This window comes from Lissotriton vulgaris, chromosome 2_1, assembly GCF_964263255.1.
Source record: "Lissotriton vulgaris chromosome 2_1, aLisVul1.2, whole genome shotgun sequence".
NCBI classification, from domain to species: Eukaryota; Metazoa; Chordata; class Amphibia; order Caudata; family Salamandridae; genus Lissotriton; species Lissotriton vulgaris.
In genome coordinates, this window is record NC_141687.1 from 529,309,144 (window position 1) to 529,329,960 (window position 20,817).

The following is a 20,817-nucleotide window of genomic DNA, read 5'->3' on the forward strand; positions in this document are numbered from 1 at the left end:
CTTGCAAACTGCTGGATTTTTTCCATGTAGAAACTGCAAGGCTTGCAAACATAGCTATAAATGTAAAAGCGTAAAAATCTCCCAAGATCAAGAAGAACACAAAATCACGAAACAACTAGGATGTAACACTGAATTCGCGGTATACGCGTTACAGTGTCCCTGTAACAAATGTTATATAGGGATGACCACAAAAAAAGCCAAGTTGAGGGTATTGGAACACATGAGGGCCATTAAAAATGTCAATCCACAGTATCCGGTGGCCAGGCATTTTGCCTCTGTACATAACCAAGATCCTGATCTGTTGAGATTCACGGTAATTGACTGTGTGGAAAAGAAAGAAAGGGGTGGTAACAGGTTGTTGGCTCTGCGAAAACTTGAGTCCCGTTACATCATAAGGTATAACACCACACATCCGAATGGGCACAATTTGGGGGAAGAATTGGCTGTTCATTTGCAAACTTGAAAATGCATTAATAGCTGTTTACTGTTCTCCATCATTTTCCATTCTTGAAGTTTATGAATGTTTTAAATTCACTTTGGTGCAAGGACTTTTTTAAAAAATTTGCATATATTCGTGTTTTTCTTTATTTACAGATGTCGTCTTGAAACGTGACTGATTAGAAATCACCCACTTGGGTAACACACAGTCTGATTTATGACTATGAATTGAGAAACAACGTCAACTTGACTGAACATTAATTTGTGGATTAACCTTGTAGCTTAATGTGAGGTATCATGAGATTGAATCATTACCCACTTGGGTTGATACACACATACGAACTAAAAATGCCATCAAGGACCATTATTTTTATTGGAACATGTTTCTCTATTATTATTTGTTAAATCACGTTTTGTAATTGTCACAAAGTGAAAAGAGAAAACATTGTAGCAAAGTATTTCTTTCATGTCCTTGCAAACACGTGCACGTTACTTTGTATCATGTCACTTTAAAAAGAATGGCCGCTTTAAGCAATGTTACCCGTGAGCAAGAAGCTTGGCTTCGAAACGCGTTGGGTTGTTTTTTTCGTGAGCCAATAAATACCAACATCAAGCACCATTTGGGCCTCGGCACTGGTTTTTTGATATAAAAATCGTGATATACCAGGGAAAGGTATTATAACGAGGAAGTGGCGATTCCGCCGGGAGCCCGCCGTTGCAAGCGGCTTAAGCTAGCCAAATTCTGTGTGTTGTTATATATATATATATATATATATATATAGTGTTGTATGCGAGGCGCATCAGATGCACATACTTGTCAAGTCATGACATCAAACACAGCAGCTGATTCTTTGTAACAGTTACAGAGCCAATGTATGAACTTCACTTTAGTCCTAGAATAAACTGTACTTACAATATATTTTATCACCTCTTTTAATAGATTGTTTTTGTGATGATTTTAAACTTGGTCATTCAATGATGAATAAGCTTTTATGCTGAAATGTTTGCTTTTTTATCGTCTTAAATGTATTTATGCATTACATATTGCGTCCTTATTTTTTGTATCTAGAATGTTGATCTGAATTGTTTGTAGAGGCAATTGCGGATGTATGTGCTTTTATGGTTGTGTTATCAAACCGAATAAAGACTATTCTGCTACTATATATTTGTATTTGATTATGATTATCATTCCCTATCCCCCGCCCCCTCCTCCCCCCGGGCCCGACCATCATAATCACAATCACGCTTTGCTCTTACACTTTCTCAACTATCAGCTGCATGTACTCCATCTCTGATGGGCCGGAAAATGTAGACATATATATGTAACGTTTTTCACCAGGGTGGACGCAGAGGACACCACAATTTTGACACCCCAAAAGTTACTTCATCAGGACGCCCACAATTCGATGAATTGGAGATGGTGTTAGATCTTAATTTTATGGGGCAATGTATTTCCAAGGTAAGGCACCTCCCAGCACATCAGAAATAACAGAAAACAATCAATTTATTGAAGGGGCCCACTCAATAACTGAGTTCAGTGAAAGAGTTTTATTACAAAATGTAAAAAGTAAGGTGATGCAGATTCAGTGGCATTAAAGCTCTCAGCAAGCAGAAATTACAAAGAAGTGTAGATTAAGAATATTCTAAATTCAAAGTGGACAGCAAAACCAGGCGAGAAACAGATCGCATTCACAGGAGCATCTAACTGCTAGATGCATCAACGTTGGATTTTGTGAGTCCTTAATTGCGAAGTTTAAGGATTCGCATTTAGGGACTCGCAAAATCAGATGCATGTAGGATTTTCTAAAATATTAGCAATTCCTAAATATTCCTTATCTGCGACTCGCAGAGTGCGATTCGCAAATAAGGAATGACATCTCATTGATTCCTATGGGCCCAGAGGCCCATAGGAATGAATGGGGAGGAATTCTCAATTTGCGAATAGCAATTAGCTAATCGCAATTTGAGAATGCAATCTCAAGGGTGACGGGTGTCCAAATGACACCCTTTTGCACCCCTTAAATTGACCTGGACATTGGTATTGGGCACACACATGTCCCAAGGACATGTGTGTGTGTAACATACAACTTTGAAAGATGCACTTTGGTGCATTTTTCACAGTTTTCGCTATTTACCATGAAGTTTGATTTCACAGTAAATAGCAACCCCTATCAGCGAAATCGCTAGCTGTTTTACATTCATGCATTGCATTTAAGGAATCTCAATTTGAGATTCCTTAAATGCAATCGCAAATAGCGATTTATGCTTTTGGGATGATGCATCCCAAATGCATAAATACCGGTCGCAGAGGGGCAGATTCTGAGAATCTGCCCCTTTGCAAACGGTATTTCGCTTGATGCATCTAGCTGTAAGTCTTTCTCAAAGACTTCTAGCGCACTGCCAAAATCGAAGATTTTTGTGCTTCTTTTTGCATTTGAAATTACCAACACTGCAGAATCTCTGTGGTGTGAGTAAATACATAGCTTGATTAGCAAATAAGAGCACAGGAATATTAATCGTCATAATGTCCTAACACCTAAGCACCATACCACTACATGATTAATTATTCTGCCCATTCTATGCTAATACCATCCGGAGATGGTGGAACAAACTAGATACATGAACCATAGCAAACTATTATGAATGATTAGGTTACAGTTGACTAACGGATGGACCTTGAAATGTGGTTACATTTTGTGACTGAGCCGATAAAAGTTAATTGAAAGCTGCATGCACAATGACAATGGAATAAACTGACACGGATCTGATTCAGTGTGTAATGCAGAAATAATAAGCACTGAGATGTGCAGGGGAAAGTCAAGGGTGACAACCATTTTGAACAAGATAGTTGCTAGGCTCAAACTGAGGCCCATTTAACAAAGGTCAGAAAAACACACTTCTGTACAACATAGGAAACTTGTTTTAACCCCTTGCGTGCTGATGACAGAACGGTTCCGTCATCAGCTACGGGTGAGCTGTGCTGATGACGGAACCATTCCGTCATGACTCCGCCCGCACAAGGCGGAGTCAGCACAGGCGGAAAATACGCCCCGCACGCAAGGGGTTAAATGCATCAGTACTAAAATAATTCCTATTTGTGAAGCGCAAACATATCATCCCCCTAAATTGTTTCAAGGGGCTGGAGGTCGTAGGGGAGATTAAGTGAGCTATTGCCCAGAGACACACAATGCTGAGCTGAGCTGCCACCGACGATAGAACCATGAGCCCCGCGCTCCAGAGTCAGCTGCTCTGGCCGCTGCACCACACCTAACCCACCTCAGTTTGTACATGTGTAATCGGATGCAAAATTACATTATGCATGGTGTTAATGATGCACTGAAATATGTGTGCAAAAATATTTAGCACCAGCCTTGCCTAATGATTTTGGCCCCAAAATTACCACTAAAAGGCAGTGCCATTCATTTACCACTCTATCTATGAGGAAAAATGTCCTCATGTTACACATGAAATTCACTTTTTGCCCATTGTCCATTGCTTTGTTATGTCCTATTACTCTTACACCTATTCTGGTATATTTTTACATCTCATCTCTCCACCTAGAAAACTAGAATGAAGAGAAAATCTCTCTTTAATGAAACTTAAAGACACTACGTCCTGTGTAGTGTTACACTGTGACTCCGTTTAAAGCATGGACGGCGCAGAAGGAATTACAGCGCTCGCGTGTTACCTTTACTGAATCTTAGAATGTATTAAAAGACCGTGTACATTTGGCAATTGAATGGTCCCTTCCCTTCTACACGGAATTAAATAAGGATAAAATCCGCCCGATCTGGACTACTATGACTGAGTGAGCTTCCGGATAAATCAGATCCTACTTACAAGGGAGCCAGTCCCCTTACCAGCCCTAATACTGTGTGACTCTCCACCAGTCAAGCCTTGGTGCACCTGCATGGGCCCCCGAAGGCTTCTCACCCACCACCTCCCTCCCCCCTTCCCCCTCCCAGTCCTGATGAAGACCCGCATTTACCTGTTAACAGGGCTATCTTAGGGTTGAAACGTCGACAGCGTAATCCTTTGGACCGGTTAAAAGTACTCTGTGACATAACAAACTGATGTGGTCCGCAGAAGTTACTGTAAAATACTGTATCACTGGCCGATTTTCTTTCCCCTCCCCTTTCCTCTGCCGTGTCTAAAGTCACGTATCCATATTTCACACTTGCACAAATATCACTGAGCACTGTACATCACCGATTCCACACATGATGCGTTGATATGGAATGTTTATAGCTGTGTATTTTGATAATGTTGAAATTTGGGTATTTATAAATGCAATGAATTTATAAAAATACTTTGATAAACCCTAGATGGTTTGGATTTGCAATCTTGTTTGTGTTGATTAACTCGTTTGAAAAGGAATGAATTGCTGAATATTCAGTATAGCTTGAAGCAATACGTCATACCCGACAGAACCATTGTTATTATACTTCCCTTTCAGCATGAGGCAACAAGTTAAGCAGAAGACAGGAGGGGGCGTGGCAAAGCCGCGGACCAAGATGCCCACGCCGTATTGAAGCTCCACCAGCCTTTCCATGAAGGCAGGTTTGATCCCCGTGAACATGCCGCCGCCCGATTCATGAGCGACTACTGCGCCAGGAGAACTTCCCCTCCTGTAGAATGGCGCCATTACTTCTGCGATCTTCGACATGGAGTGAGCGGAGCGAGACCTGCGTAATGGCGGCGACAACTGCCTGCAACATCTGGCGTCCTTAGGAGTAGAGTGAGCCCAGAAAGTGTGCCACAACAAGATGGGAAGAATGCTTGGATGCTGAGTGCGCTGGGCTTGTCATCTCACTGACCTACCTGCGCCCGACCTCTGCCATGAATAATAATAAATAATAAAGGGGTTTATAAAGCGCCTGGTGATGCCTACCGGCGTATCCCCGCGCTGCTCGCGTGTCAAGCTGTTAGCCCCTTTGTACTTTCCCGGACACCGTGGTGACAGGTCCTGTGGGCGTCCCAGAGTTGCGGCTTTTGGGCCACCCGTGGGCTCACAGCGGGTGATTGGCTGTGGTGGCGTCGCAGCCTGCGCTCGGTTGCCTTCCCCTCCCAAAGTTGCTGTTGCGCCGGCAGCCTGATGCACGGCCATTACCACTTGGGCTCCTGAGCGGCCGAGAACTGCACACTCAGACTTGTCCCTGCTACGGTTGCAGAATCCCTGTCTCACTGGCAATCCTCGCTCCCACAAAGGTGGGCTCCCTCGCGCCACAAGCGCCTGCTGTCTCTCACCTGCTGCCACGCGGCTCACTCTTGTTGGACATTCACAGTTGCAGCTACCGCCATTGGCGCCAGTCACTACTTCTCCTGCTGGGCAGCAAATATATACGTTCACTCTTCTGTGCTCCTGCTGTTGCGTGCTTCTAGCACATCTTCTACAAAGACAGCTTTTATCGCTTGCTCACTAGGTGGGGACCTTAGACCTTCCCTCCCTCCTGTCTTGGATTCATTCTGTAGAGTACGATGCTCTGGTCCCTGCCCTCAGATTGCTGCTTCACCCTGGGCTGTCCTATGCCACTTGTCTCTTACCCTGGCTTGCGGCAGGGGCGCAAAGACCCAAAACAGAGGACCCTTCCCTTCGATAAACTCATTGAAACTGTGCCAGAGAGCAGTTCAGGCATGGCAGAGGTCGGACAAGAAACGGAGAGGCTCGATGACCCCACAGGTCAGGCTGGCTCACTGCTGCGGGAGATGAGAGCGGGATTCAGAGCCCTTGACAGTCGATTTGATGTCCTGACAAGAACCTCGCAGATCTGGGTGCTAAAATCAAGGTGCATGACCGACGCCTGGATGTCGCAGAAGCCCACATATACGACATCAAAGATGGTACAGCGCAATCCCTTAAAAGGCTTGAGCACGTAGAAAGCATCCTCAAAGACGTGGCAATCAAAAATGAAGACCTAGAGGCGCGCAGTCGGCGGAACAACATTCGCATTCTGGGTGTTTTGGAATCTACCGCCTCAGGCCGCCTGGACGTCTTTGTTGAGACACTGCTGGCTGACATGTTCGGTAGGGGTTTCTTCACTCCTGGCTTCGTGATAGAGTGGGCCCACCGCACGCTATGCCACCGGCCCAATCCTTGCTGCCCACCAAGACCCAGCATTGCATGTATAATGAACTTTAGGGACCTAGACACTGCTTTGCGCTTCACTAGGGAACAAGGTGACACCACATGGCAGGGCTCTAAGTTATTGCTCTACCCAGACTTCACCATCATGGTCCAGGAAGCCCGCGGCAAGTACAGTGGAGTTAAAGCCACTCTCAGGAACCGTGGCTTAAAATCCGGCATGCTGTATCCCGCCAGATTGTGAGCGGAAGTCAATGGCAGGGCCCTCATCTTTGACAGCGCCACTTAGGTCCAGGAATTCTACCGCACGCACAAGCAAAACACTCAGACATTTGCAGATAGCATTAGACCTTCCCCGCCACACAGCAGGTCTGATGCTAGTATGGAGCTATTCTCTGGGGCTAGAACTGGCTGATCCAATCCTGCTGTTTCTTTTCCATTGGTTCAGGTGAACTTTGGGATATTACTCTTCATTATTTAACGCTTCATGTAGCTGGATGTCTAGCATGGTGTTGCCACCCCCCCTTTGGTGTACATTGTGGTTTTGTTTTTGGTTTTGTGGATGTACCTTTTTGGGGTCTTTTCCATTTCCTTGGTATGGTATGCGTGTATGGCCCAAACACTGACTCTCTGGACTTATTTCGTTCATTGCTCACTCAGCTCATAAAATAGGGTCCCTTGCATTTTTTGGTGGGGGGGACTTCAATGCTGTCCCGGATCCGGCCCTAGATAGCACCTCTACCTCTTCAGATTCCAAACCACACGCACAGCGCACTTTCTTGTCCCAATGTGAACAACTCTCAGTGCTAGGCATCTGGCTGACAAGCAACCCTTCCCTCCCTGACTATACTCATTATGCAGAATACCACAACACCTGGACTAGCATCTCCAGTTGGCATCACGTAATCAGGAATCTCCAGAGGATGTACTCTGACCATTCTCCTGTATTGCTCCTTCTGAGGGTCCCCGCCCGGAAGGGATTGAGAGACAATGGTGCTGCCCTAGTTGCGCCTTTGAAGATGACCTGTTTCAAAATGAGGTTTTTGAGGCAATTGAAGACTACTTTGCTATCAACACCGGCTCAGTGGACACTTGGGCAGTACTGTGGGTTTACGAGGCACTCACCTGTGCTCCAGATTGTTTGACCTTGATGACGATGTGAACGATGAGAGGACAGGTCCCCAATCCCTCTAGATACTAGCAGCGTGATACCAAGATATAACTTAGGATCAATCCGGTAGTCTCAGGGGGCAAAAGGGTTGGGATGAAAAGAGAAGAGAAACAAGAAGATTCCAGCGGTCTTCTTTTAGGGGGACCAGGGCTTCTGGGGGATTGACTATTCACAGGATACAATAAACAGGAATGTAACTGGATAGTGGCTTGAGTTTTCTACTAGACTCCTAAGTACAATTCACAGAAGATAAACAATGTGTATATCTGTGAGGCAGTATCTTCTTACAGTTATCATAAACTTGTAACCAAAAGTCTCCAATAATTCTTACCTACAGGCTACGTAGGTTTCAACAGAATTTTAGGTTGATCTAACAATCTACTTTTCGATTTTTGCAATCTGCAATAAACAATACAATCATTAACATACTTTCAAATAAGTTTAACAATCATGATAGCATTTAGTTATGTTGATCAGCATAGGTTCCTGAATCCTTATATGCCCAGCTGAGAATCAGATGCCTTGAGTCCACAGAAGTTGAAATGCTGCAAAAACAACCTTCTGCCATAAAGGAACAAAATACTGCATACAAAATAATAGTAGTCAAAACCACATCTTTGCTGTTGTGATTCTTAAGGCTAACTTTGCTTTGTGATAACTATTTTCACACTTTTAAAAAGGCACAATCTTCTTTGTTTTATAAATGTCAGTAGTTTATGGGTACCACGGGAAAACTCGCCGTAACACTTGAGATGAAGTGTATTCCTTCTATCCAAGAAATATAGTTCTAATAATATGCACAGTTGAAAGAGCAATATTCCAAGTTCTAAAGCAAATGTTCCAAGTTCTAATGTAAGCAGACTCACTGTGGGATAGTTGTCTTCCAAAAAATACCTTAAAGCATGTTTTTCTGTGCGCTTCTTTTTAGGGAACACGACAACGAAGAATATGTTGGACCGGAGACTCAGCCCGGAACCAGGAAGCCAGGAAATTACTGATGCAAGGCTGTCAAGCAGGAGATGCCGATCGGAAAATCAAAGCTGGAGCCAGGTAAGTGTGTTGAAGCAACAAGGCCAAGCACTGAATAGTGAAGGGCGTGGTTTAAATAGGCTTCTAAGCAGGTGCTGGTTGTGGTCCTTGGTGTGGCCCAACTGTCTTTCAGGCCCAGGGTTTGTGGCCAACCGGTTGTGGTTTTCAACTGACTTTCAGGCCCAGGGATTGATGGGTGTGGTACTGGGTGTGGCCCAATTGTCTTTCAGGCCCAGGGTTTGCAAAGAATAACTACACATTATTCTATTACTTATGGCTTGATGGAGCCACAGTTTAACTCCTTGGGTGCTCATGACGAGACAAGCTCGTCATGGCACACAGTGCTCGTGTGCTCATGACAAGCTTAGCTCATCATAACACCCACCCCAGGAAATCCCTCTGGTGCGGGCACCAGAGGGATTCCCTTTTCTCCCCCAAAGCCTTGGGAGCTGGGGAAGAGCTTCCCCAGCTCCCGAGGCCCCCTCCCTGGTCTCCCTGAAATGACGATCAGCGCAGTGAAACCAAAACTGAAATGAGCCAAGAGGCTCATTTCAGTTTCCCTTTCTACGTGCTCAGGGGGGTATCTCAGCCCCCTGAGCACGTAGAAAGACGGGGGAGGTATTGTTGGAAAGGGGAGAATCTCCCCTTTCCAAGCAGGGATCCACCCACTAGACACCAGGGAGGGGGGAGCGGCCCCTTGGGCAAGGGCCTTTGCTCGCCCCTATTCTATTTGGCACAATTTAGTCTTTTAGCCCCCCTGGGGGCAGATGGATGCAATAGCCCCCAATCTACCCCCCCCCCCCCGGGGCAAAAAGCCCACTAGACACCAGGGATTTTCAAATAAATTTAAAATAAGAGTGGGGGCTGCCCAAAATGGGCATGCCCATGCCACCCCCCCACAATCGTTACAGTCTGTCTGCCCCCCCTGGGGGGCAGATGGGGCATTGGGCCCTAATCTGCCCCTTCGGGGGAGCAGAAAGCCCACTAAACACCAGGGATTTCTTTTTTGAAGCTTTTTCAGGGTGGAGGCTGCCCAAAACGGACATGCCCATGTCCCCACCCCCCACATTCATTACAGTCTTTCTGTCCCCCCTGGGGGGCAGATGGGGTATTGGCCCCTAATCTTCCCCTTCGGGGTAGCAGAAAGCCCACGAGACACCAGTTTTTTTTTAGAAAGTAAAAATAAGGGTAGGGGCTGCCCAAAATGGGCATTAGGGTTAGACCCCACCCTAATGGGGGGGGGGGGGCAAAAAGCCCACTAGATGCCAGGGATTTTTATTTTTATTTTTTTTAAAACCTTTATTGCACTTGTATAGTACACAGCGGAATGCCTACAACCCTGCGGGCCGGCCGCTAACACAGTACGTGATCCAAAATGCAGCATTTCAAAGTAGTCATTGAATCAACAGTTTCTGTATAAATCCAAATAAGGTCGCTGCAAAAGAAAGGTGCATTTCAGATATCTCTATCGACGCTGGATGAGGTTTTTGATTTTACTTTTTTTTTTTTTTAAAACAACAACATTTAACTTCAAACGTTAGGAATAGTATTACGATCTTGCATGAATCAACACAGTCTGAGTTACAAGTACCTCTCGTGAGAGGTCTACTCTAGTCCCATACCCTTTTGCTCGAGCGCTCCCCATCAATCTTACCCTACATCCACCCCCTGCCTCCCATTTTAGCAATTCAAATAGGAGATCCCGTACAGTAACCTTGGCTTCCCTTCTACCCGCAATTCTCACTTAGCTTTACCCCTCTTCCTCCTCCTCGTCGGAGATATCTTGATCATCTTCCAGCAAAGGGTCACAAATTTACCCCCTGTACACATTCCATTTCATCCAAATCTTATTCCACTTCCCTGGGCAGGCCCGGTTAGAATATACTGCCCTTTCCGTTACCATCACCCTGTCCATATTTAGACACCATTGCGACTTGGTCGGCATTTCTGCCGCACCCCAGCGCTGTGCGATGTCTCGTTTTGCCACCATTAATCCTACTGTGACCCAGAGCTGTTCATATCTGGAGAGGTCAGTAGGCTCCCATACGTTTAGCAAGCACCTCCTTGGGTCAGGCAACAGCGACAGGTCTAACGTTTGCGAGATTGTGCAGAGTATCTGTTTCCAGTATTCCCGAATCTTGGGGCATTCCCATATGGTGTGAAAGAATGTTCCTTCCTCCCCACACCCACAAAGGCAGTAAGGATGTGGTATCCTGTGGATGCGGTGTAGCATGGTCCTAGTGTAATAAACCCTGTGTAGTATCTTGAGTTGCACTAGCCGCAGTCGGGCCGAGATGCCTACTTCTTTAGGGGACCCAAGCACCTCATTCCACTCATGCTCGTCCATTTCGCTAGTGTCACCCTCCCACTTCGCCTTTAATAGGAGTGTCGGATCTGGGAAGTTATCGAGCAATTTGCGGTATGTGAGTGATGTTGCCCTTTCCATCATAAAATCAGTAAGGAGGCGGTCTTCTAACGGCGAGGACTCAGGCAGTGTTGTGTCGGGGGGCAGGGCTGCAAGCAATGCATGTTGTATCTGGATGTATCTATAAAGTTCCCTGTCACCAAGGTCATATAGTTCTTTTAGCCGGTTAAAGGGTATCACCCTGTTCCTCTCCCAGAGATCGCCCACCGTGGAAATCCCTATAGTGTTCCAGTGTGTAAAACCCTTACTGTTTCTCATGTTGCCCAACATCCGAGAATTTCACAGCGGGGTCATTTTGGTGATCTTCCCCTTCCAACCCAGCGCTGCTGTTGCTGTATGCCACATCTGAACTGTCAGTCTAGTGGGCCCCAGTAAGGCACGAACTTTACGGTGATCATATAATGGACCCAGCAGGCTGTTCGTGCCCAGTTGCGCCCTGTCAGACTGGAACGCTGGCTCAGTTTGAGGTGCGTGAATCCAGTGGTTGATCGGTTTAAGGTGTGCTGCCCAATAGTACAGTCTTAAGTTAGGTAAGGCGATACCACCGTCATACCAGCCTCTGTGCAACTTGGATTGTGCAATGCGTGCAGGGAGGTTCCCCCATAGAAGGTTAGACACCAGCGCTGCCACTTTCTGGAAAAACCTAGGGGCCACAGGATAGGGTGTATTTTCGAGGATATATAAAAAACGTGGCAACGCCATCATTTTATAGAGTGCGGCTCTACCCAGGAGTGTTAACGGAAGACCCGACCAGAACGTAACATCTCGTGTCAGTCTATCCAGGTGAGGCTTTAGGTTCTTATCCATGAATTCCGTTGGATCCCTAGTGACTTGAATGCCCAGGTATTTGAACAACGAGCCCGCTATCGCTAGTGGGCACACCTCCCCAAGGTTCGGGGCCTGCCCCTGCAAAACATACAGTTCCGACTTATTCCAATTCAGCGTATAGCCGGAAACGCTGCCGTGTGTGTCACAAATGTGCAATAAAGCCGGCACTCCGCATTCGGGGTTTGTTAGATAAATCAATATATCGTCTGCATATAAAGACAGTCGGTCCTCCCATCCCTCACTCCATGATATGCCCTTGAGGAGAGGCGAGGTCCTTATGAGGGTCGCGAGGGGTTCCAAGGAGATAGCGAACAGCAGGGGTGACAAGGGACAACCCTGCCGTGTGCCCCTCCCCAGCGGGAACGTGCGCGAGATATGTCCATTAGCTACCACGTGTGCCACCGGGTCAGTGTATAACAGTTTGACCCACGCAATAAAGCGGGCCCCGAATCCCAAGCGCTTCAGTGCCTCAAAAAGATATGCCCATTCCACAAGATCGAATGCCATCTTAGCGTCAAGTGCTAAAATCACCGCTGGTGCGCTGATAGAATCTGCTCTAGCCAGCACACCGTGCAGCCTTCGCAGATTCAACGCAGTATTTCTGTGTGGCATAAATCCGGATTGATCCGGGTGTATAATCGACGATAGATGGGGCAGGATTCTGGTCGCTAGGAGTTTAGCCAAAATCTTAACTTCGGCATTTAGTAAGGATATGGGGCGATAAGAGGAACACTCAGGTGGTTTGCCCGGTTTAGGTATAGTTACAATGGTCGCCACTCGTTGGTCCAGCGGAAGGGAACCCTTCTCTAGACATTCCCTAAACATTCCCAGTAGATGTTCACTGAGGGTTCCAGGCACTGCTTGGCACCATTCAATGGGTATGCCGTTGGGTCCCATAGCTTTGCCCGGGTTTAGTGCCCGAATCGCCAGTTGGATTTCATCGGCGGTGATGTCCGCTTCTAACTCATGTGATGCTTCCGGTGACAATGTTTGGACCTCGATCGGAGCTAGGATGTCTTTGGCCATCTCAGGTGTGATCACACGTTCCGGGGTGTACACCCGTTCAAAGTAGGTCGCGAGTAGCTCCGTGATATGTCTTGGGTCTGTGTGTACCGCCCCGTGTTCGTCTTTCAAGCGTTGGATCCCCCTGGAATTACCCTCCCGTTTATCAAGCCATGCAAACATTTTCCCAGCTTTTTCACCCACCTCATAGATTCTATTTTGAGTGTCGGTTATGTGCCCTTTTACTTGGATGCGCAGGTGATCGTTGTATAGTTGTTGTTGAAGGGTAAGTGCGTGAAGGGTTGATGGAGAGGGGTGCTGTTCATGGGCTGCGGTCCGTTCCTGTAGAGCCACCTCCAGATTAACTAACTCCTGTGACAACTGTCTTTTATGACCCGTGATGGAGTTAATGGCTTGTCCCCGCAGGACCATTTTATAGGCTTCCCAAAGTGTCTCTGGGGAACGCACTGAGTGTATGTTTTCTTGGAAGTATTGCTTTGTTGTTTTCTTAAGGGCCTTGCGAACCTGTGGAACCCTAAAGTAGGTAGCGTAAATGGGGTAAATGCGTTTGCGTGATCGTGCCTGAGAAGAAAGTGTTAGCGTGAGTGGCGAGTGGTCTGAAATCCCTCGAAGGTGGATTGCCATTGCGTCTATATGTTGGAGGCCCTCTCCCAGCGTCAGGAAGTGGTCAATGCGAGATAGACTGCCGTGCACAGTGGAGTGGAAAGTGTATTGTTTCGTAGCAGGGTGTAAATGTCTCCAGATGTCAGTCAGTCTCATGGCCGTTACAAACCGCTGGAGGTAGGGGACCCCACCCGCCTGAACTGGTGTGGGGTATCTATCAAGTTGTGTGTCCAGAACTGCATTAAAGTCCCCCCCAGGATGATCTTACCCTCGGGGAGAGTCAGAAGGAAGTCACCTAATTTTGGGAGGTGAACCAAGTGCAATGCCGGTGGGATATATACTGAGACCAAATTAAAAAGTTTCCCCTCCCACTGCCCCTGCAAGGCCGCGAAGCAGCCCTGGTCATCAGTCTTAGTCAGTAAGGGGATGAAACGTGCGTTTTTCTGTATCAGGATACCGGTCCCCCTGGAACCGACGTGAACTCAGAGTGGACCAACATTTTATATCCTCGTCTATCCAAGGCCTTGGTAGCCCCCCCTACCAGATGAGTTTCCTGCAGTAGTGCTATGGTGGGTTTTTGTCTTTTAATGGCCGTCAATACCAACCCTCGTTTGACCCTGTCCCCAAGACCTCTCACATTCCAAGACAGTAAACGTAGGGGAGGGCACTGTGACTCAGGGTCCACTACTCCCCCTACCGGGACAGAATTATCAGCCATTAGGTACTATGGGATTCATGGTGTTTTGGCCAAGAAGTGGATCAGGTATGGTGGCTATGCCGGTGCATAGCGAAGGGCTGAGGGACATCACGGGGGCTTATGATCATTGTCCATCCCACCCATTTTGCATTGACTCATACAGAAATTCAAACATTGTCCTCGACCGTCTATATACATTCCTAACTGTAACAACACAATCCCCCCCCAACCCCCCTCCCTGCTACCCTGCCTAACGGACTTTCAACTGCCCGCCCCCCCAACTGAGCAGAGTGCTTAACCCATCCCGCAACCAGAGTACTTGCGTGTAGGGGGGAGAGCGTCTCCCCGAGCAGGCGGCATCCCTGCGTGCCGTTGGGGTGTTCGTGCCAGTGTCCAATTGCAGCTATAAAACAGTGTGTGAATGGTCAGCGATTGCCCTGTTCATGAGAATTGGAGTATGGGGTTCATTCTTCACCACCGGCCCCCGCAAAACCCCGGGACGGAGAGCCCTCCGCTCCTCCACGCCCTGACGTCTGTGAGCCAGTTCTGCTGTCGCCTCTGCGATCCTGGGTAGACCTGTGTCGCCTCCGCTGCCGGTCCACATTATGCCATCCCTCAAGCCAGTCCCGGGCTGCTTCTGGAGAATCGAAGAACCATACTTTTTTGTCCGCTACCACTCGCAGCCGAGCCGGAAAAAGCATCGAATACGGCAGTTCCTTTTCCCTCAAAGTTCTCTTTACCTCCAGGAATGTTCTCCGCTTTCTAGAGACCTCTGCCGTGTAGTCTGGGAAGAAGGCAATTCTTGAGTTTTGTATTTGGATCGGCGGCGCCACCCTTGCGGCCTGCAAGATGGCGTTGCGGTCTCTGAAATTGAAAAGTCTTGCCAGTATTGGTCTAGGCGGACCACCTGTCTTTGGTTTGCCCCCCGGCACTCTGTGGGCCCGCTCCACTGAAAAAAAGTTCGAGAGGCCTTTAGGTTGGAGTCTGGTTTTGATTATTTCTTCCACATATAGGTCCATTGCGCCCTTGTCTCCAGATTCCGGCACTCCTAAAATTCGAACGTTATTGCACCGGGAGCGCCCTTCTTGGTCATCCAACTTTTCTCTGAGTAGTTTGTTATCCGTTTGTAGCCGTTCCATCGCCGTTTGTAACTCAGACACGTGACACGTAACAATGACTTAGTGACAACCTCCACCTGCTTTACCCTTTCATTCATTTTCTGGAGGTCCGCCCGTATCAGGGTGACTTCCGTGGCTGTCGCTCCTACCGTTGCCTGCACCTGAGCCAGCGCCGCCAGAACGTCCTCTAGTGTGGCCTTCTTCGCCCCCTTGGACTCCGACGTTTTCCCCGAATTCTTGTGCTGTTCTTGGGGAGGAGTTTGTCTCTCGTAAGCGAATTTGTCCAATTTGGCCTCAGTAGTGCTATTCCTGGGGCCTCTGTTGGACATGGCTTTGGTCTTGCGGTCTTCTCGGACCAGCGTAAGTCCGTGATCAAATCAAGGAGGGCCGGTGCTTCGTTATCCTGCCGTCGTCTGTGGGTGGTCACGTTAGTTGACCGTTGCAGTAGTAGCCACCTGGAAGTTCTCCAGGACCGCAGGTCTTTATCGCTCCACCATGGCGGGCGGCTCCGCGGGGGCGGTTGCTGGAAGAGCCCGGGGCACGACGTGCAGCCAACGCCCAAGATGGCGGGTCCGGCGCCCGGGCCCCGGCGTTATCTGCGGCGCCTCCAGGCGTGGTCACACGAATATCACCGCCACTGGCCGTCTCGGGGCCCCGCTTGTATCACTGGGCCGCCGGAGGATGATTACGGATTGTCCTGGCAGTGCGTCCCAGACACCGGTACGTCCGGCCAACCGCCGCCGCCAAAAGTTTATTTCCGGCTGGGTCCCAAGTATACGCAACTCCGCTGCCTCCAGGAGAGCGTTAGGCCCCACCTCTCGCCGATCTCTGCCAAGCGATGGCGCGCTGATTCAGGGTCTTCGCCGTCGCAAAATTGGACCACCGGGTGCTGCACGGCCTCTGGGTCCGATCCACCCCTTTAAGCACCTCGAAAATCAGGATAAATATGACGGATTTCAGTGGGAAGCCGCCTCGTCACGGGAGCCTCTCTAAGCTGCGGCCGCCATCGTTGGCTGCTAGCCACGCCCCCCGCCAGGGATTTGTTTGAGGGAAAATTTGAAATAGGGTGGGGCTGCCCAAAACGGGCATGCCCATGCCCCACCCCCTTCCCCACAACAATTACAGCCTTCCTGCTCCCCCTGGGGGGCAAATGGGGCAGTAGTCCCAATCTGCCCCCTCCGGGGGGGGCAAAAAGCCCACTAGACACCATGGATTTTTTTGGCAAATTTTTATTAGGGTGGGGGCATTGGCATGCCTGTTTTGGGCAGACCCCACCCTAATTAAAATTTGCACAAAAAACTCCCTGGCGTCTAGTGGACTTTCTGACCCACCTGGGGGGCAGATGGGGCCATTACCCCCTAATCTGCCCCACCGGGGTGGCAAAAATTCGAGTAGATGCAAGGGTTTTTTGGGGGCAAATTTGAACTAGGGTGGGGCTGCCCAAAATGGGCATGCCCATGCCCCACCCCGGAACAATTACAGCCTTTCTGCCCCCCCAGGGGGCAGATGGGGCAATAGCCACCAATCTGCCCCCCGGGGGGCAAAAAGCCCACTAGACACCAGGGATTTTTTTTGGGCAAATTTTTATTAGGGTGGGGGCATTGGCATGCCTGTTTTGGGCGGACCACACCCTAATTAAATTTGCCCAAAAAACTCCCTGGGGTCTAGTGGACTTTCTGACCTCCCAGGGGGGGGGGGCAGATGGGGGCACCAGATGCCAGGGATTTTTTTGGGGGCAAATTTGAAATAAGGTGGTGCTGCCCAAAACTGGCATTCACATGCCCCCACCCCCTCTCCACAACAATTACAGCCTTCCTGCCCCCCTGAGGGGCAGATGGGGCAGTAGCCCCCAATCTGCCTTCCCTTGGGGGGAAAAAGCCCACTAGACACCAGGGATTTTTTGGGCACATTTTTATTAGGGTGGGGTCTGCCCAAAACAGGCATGCCAATGCCCCACCCTAATACAAATTTGCTCAAAAAAATCCCTGGCATCTAGTAGGCTTTCTGCCCCCCTGGGGGGTAGATGGGGGCATTAGCCGCGCAGCCAGGCAACCTGATGACCCGGGATGACCCAGCACCCGGATGGCCTGGGAGGGTGCCGTAACCAGTCACCCTTGCAGTCCAGCGACGCTGCCAGGTGCTCTGAGGCACCCGTTCAGGATGCTCCTTGCCTGGGGCTGCTGCTGCTCGCCTCCCTGCCCGACTTGCTCCGGAGCGGCGGGAAGGGGAGCGGCCAGGCCGGCAGGCCCAGGTCATCTGGTCACCCTGACGACCTGCAATGGATGGTGGCCCCCATCCCCGCACCCCGGTGGGGCAGGGACGGGAAGAGGAGGCCTCTGTGCCATAGGGCACGTGGTAGAGGCGGCCTCCCACAGGCCCGCGTTACCCCCTCCGCGTCCCTCCCACCAGCCCTGCGGCAGAGGGACCCACCCCTGGGTGTGGTGGAGGAAGGCATCCACAGGCGCCCATGCACGGAGAAACAAAAGCTTGGCTCAGAGGATGACTTTCAATAGATCGCAGCAAGGTAGCTGCTCTGCTACTTATAAAACCCTGACCCAGAATCAGGTCGTCTATGAATGATTTAGCACTGGGTGCCTCACGAACATGCGGTGAACTAAGGGCGATGGAGGTGGCCCCCTTCCGTCCGCGCTCTGGTCCCCAAGTGAGCGGCTCTACGCACCGGCCCCCATGAGAGGCCGGCTATCCCAGTCCAACCGAGGCTCCACGGCACTGTGGTATTGTTACGATTTAGGGGGAATTCTGACTTACAGGCGTTAAGTCATAATCCCAAGGATGGTAGCTTTGCCCCATTGGCTCCACAGCCAAGCACATACACCAAATGTCTGAACCTGCGGTTCCTCTCGTACTGAGCAGGATTATTATTGCAACAACACATCATCAGTAGGGTAAAACAAACCTGTCTCACGACGGTCTAAACCCGGCTCACATTCCCTCTTAGTAGGTGAACAATCCAACGCTTGGTGAATTCTGCTTCACAATGATAGGAAGAGCCGACATCAAAGAATCAAAAAGTGACGTCGCTATGAACGCTTGGCCGCCACAAGCCAGTTATCCCTGTAGTAACTTTTCTGACACCTTCTGCTTAAAACTCAAAAAGTCAGAAGGATCGTGAGGCCCCGCTTTCACGGTTTGTATTTATACTGAAAATCGAGATCAAGTGAGCTTTTGCCCTTCTGCTCCACGGAAGGTTTCTGTCCTCCCTGAGCTCGCCTTAGGACACCTGCGTTATCGTTTGACAGATGTACCGCCCCAGTCAAACTCCCCACCTGCCACTGTCCCTAGAGTGGGTTGTGCACGGCGGGCACCGAGCGCTTGGAGCCAGAAGCGAGCCAAGTTCTGCACCTGCGGCTGCTCCACCCTCGCTCCGGGCTTCCGTGCTCACCGCAACGACCCTCCTACTCATCGCGGCTTAGCCCCTGCCGCTCTCAATGCCATCCATTTTCACGGCTAGTTGATTTGGCAGGTGAGTTGTTACACACTCCTTAGCGGATTCCGACTTCCATGGCCACCGTCCTGCTGTCTATATCAACCAACACCTTTTCTGGGGTCTGATGAGCGTCGGCATCGGGCGCCTTAGCCCGGCGTTCGGTTCATCCCGCAGTGCCAGTTCTGCTCACCAAAAGTGGCCCACTAGGGACTCACATTCCATGCCCGGCTCCACACCAACGAGCCGGGCTTCTTACCCATTTAAAGTTTGAGAATAGGTTGAGATCGTATCGGGCTCAAGACCTCTAATCATTCACTTTACCAGATAAAACTGGGGGCTCCGAGCGCCAGCTATCCTGAGTGAAACTTCGGAGGGAACCAGCTACTACATGGTTCGATTAGTCTTTCGCCCCTATACCCAGGTCAGACGACCGATTTGCACGTCAGGACCACGACGGACCTCCACGAGAGTTTCCTCTGGCTTCGCCCTGCCCAGGCATAGTTCACCATCTTTTGGGTCCTATCACGCACGCTCATGCTCCATCTCCCTGACAGAGCAGGCAAGAAGGGCCGGTGGTGCGCCCGCCCCTGGAAGCGTGGCGGGGTCCTACCTCAGCTGGCACGCGCCGGCCCACACCTTCATTGCGCCACAGGGTTTCGCTCGGCCCTCCGACTCGCGCACATGTTAGACTTCTTGGTCCGTGTATCAAGACGGGTCGGGTGGGTAACCGACATCGCCGCAGACCCCTGGCGTCCGGCGTGGGCATCCCCACCTGGCGGCGTGATGCGGTCATGGTGCACTGAGAACAGTCCGACCCAATCGACAGCCGTGCTGGGAGCCCGTCCCCCCTTCAACCGCCCAGCTCGCCCCGAGGGGCGGCCAGGGACGAGTGCCTGGGGTAGGGCGCGGAGGCAATTGAAGCTCCCTCAGCCCCGCAGACACGGCGAAGCTGCTGCCAGGGGGGCTGTAACACCGCCACAGAGGAAATGCACCCTGCAGGGGCCGGGTAGGGCCTGGGCCCCGGTCCCATGGAGGGGATCCGAAACTCCCGGGCCACCGACATTCCCGCCGTGTTGAATCCTCCGGGCGGACTGCATGGACCCTAACCGTTTACCTCTCGATGGTTTAACGCTCTCTTGAACTCTCTCTTCAAAGCTCTTTTCAACTTTCCCTTACGGTACTTGTTGGCTATCGGTCTTGCGCCCGTATCTAGCCTTAGATGGAGTTTACCACCCGCTTTGGGCTGCATTCCCAAGCAACCCGACTCCGAGAAGACCCGATCTCGGCGCGCCGGGGGCCGCTACCAGCCTAATACCGTCCGCGGGGTGAGCCTCCATCAGAAGGACTTGGGCCCCCTGAGCGACGCCGGGGAGTCGGTCTTCTGTACGCCACATTTCCCGCACCTGCCGCCGGGCGGGGATTCAATGCTGGGCTCTTCCCTCTTCATTTGCAGTAACTGGGGGAATCCTGGTTAGTTTCTTTTGCTCCGCTTAGTAATTTTCTTAAATTCAGGGGGTTGCCACGTCTGATTTGAGGTCGTAGTCGGAAGAATGATGCCGGAGCGTCAAAGGGGGTTGCTGGGGAAGGCCAGGTCCCCCCTGCCGGAGCAGGGGGGCCTGGCATCCCGGCTGCGCGTGCCCACTTACTCAAGGTCACATCTGGAAGAGTTTCACCCTCCCCAGGAAGCCAGCCGCAGAGGTGGACACCTGAGGCACGTCTGCACAGGCAGCCAATGGGACACCACAGACAGCCACACGCGGCACGCAGCCAGGTGCCCCAGGACAGGTCCCGGGGCAGACCGGTCGCCGGACCCCTTTCTCGGGGGCCAGGTGCGCCGGTGGCATGCCTCCCCAGCAGGACCCGGCGAGGGACCGTGCCACAGGCGATCAGGGGGTCTGACCTTGTGGGGGGACGAAGGGGAAGCGGAGCTAACCCTGCGACGGCCCTAGCCGTGT

The 20,817-nt window shown here is 50.3% G+C and overlaps 1 pseudogene; it reads right to left on the reverse strand.

Annotated features, from left to right (window-relative positions):
• Positions 1-17,893: 17,893 nt before the first annotated feature.
• Positions 17,894-20,401, reverse strand: LOC147730696 (28S ribosomal RNA; annotated as a pseudogene).
• Between the last annotated feature and the right edge of the window lie 416 nt (positions 20,402-20,817).